We start from the raw sequence: 1,068 nt of genomic DNA, 5'->3' as shown, positions 1-1,068 counted from the left end.
CACAGCTGTGCTGCCTTCCTGCTGAGGGCTCCAGCCCTTTTGGAAGCAGCTGACCTGTGTATCCATGTCCATCGGGCTGAAGTGCAGAGGGGCCATACCAGCCGCCTCCAGACACCCAAGGCCCTGCAGCCTCAATACCTCCTCAGGGTTCATGTCAGGGGCCAGCCGTGAGGTCTCTTTCTGGCCAGACAGATGCCTCCTGCTGCTGGGACTTGGGGCAATGGTGAGGCAAGAGGTTGGAGTCCCTGGAGCTTCCTGGGTGACAGGAGGGGTCTGGCAGTAGCTGGTTTCTAAGGGAAGTGCTGAAGGGGCAGCGAGGAGAGGACTTCATATGACCAGAGCTCGTGGGGACCATTCTCAACATTGATGAGAAACCCTGATTTCCTGGGAGTCTGCGAGGCCTCAATAAGCGATGGGGTCTCCACGGAAGCTTCAGGATTGTTTCTATCACGAGCCACCCCCAGAAGACCCCAGAAGCCTGAACACCACCCAAGAGGCCAGCATGAGCTCAAGTGTGGAACAGCAGGGGCTGCAGTTCGGAGGAAGCTACTAGTTGTGTCTGGACTATAAAGTCCTATCGAACCACCACGGGGAGCTGATGGTCACCCTGGCTGGCTGCTGACAGAAGCTCCAAGCTCCAGCCTGCCCTGTGGCCCGACCCCCGGATGCACATCTGGGTGGCATCAGGATCTTGGACCCGGCCCTAGCCTGTGCCCAGCATGGGGCTGCTTCTCCTCCACAGCTCCTTCCCAGAGGGCGGGGCCTCAGCCTCCCTGCCACGCCCCTTCCGGCTGGCCTGGAACACACTACTGTGTTAATTGCCAGTAACAATAAAGCTCCTTGGGGACCACCACGCAGGCCTGCAGCCCCACCACCTGCCCACTGCCTGCTGTTTATCTCAGATGCTGTGGAAAGAAAAGCAGCGGACCCTGCCCCAGGCCAAGGCCCTGGGCTTGCCACACACGGTACACACATGCCACCCCCACACAGAGCCTCTCTCTGTGTCCATGTCCACTGTGAAAACAAACCGCAGGCCTGGCTGGACCACAAAGCCAGAGGCACAGAATC

Source organism: Cebus imitator, unplaced genomic scaffold (genome assembly GCF_001604975.1).
Source record: "Cebus imitator isolate Cc_AM_T3 unplaced genomic scaffold, Cebus_imitator-1.0 Scaffold2, whole genome shotgun sequence".
Lineage (NCBI taxonomy): Eukaryota > Metazoa > Chordata > Mammalia > Primates > Cebidae > Cebus > Cebus imitator.
The sequence above is the reverse complement of the archived record's forward strand: the minus strand, read 5'-3'. Positions refer to the sequence as shown.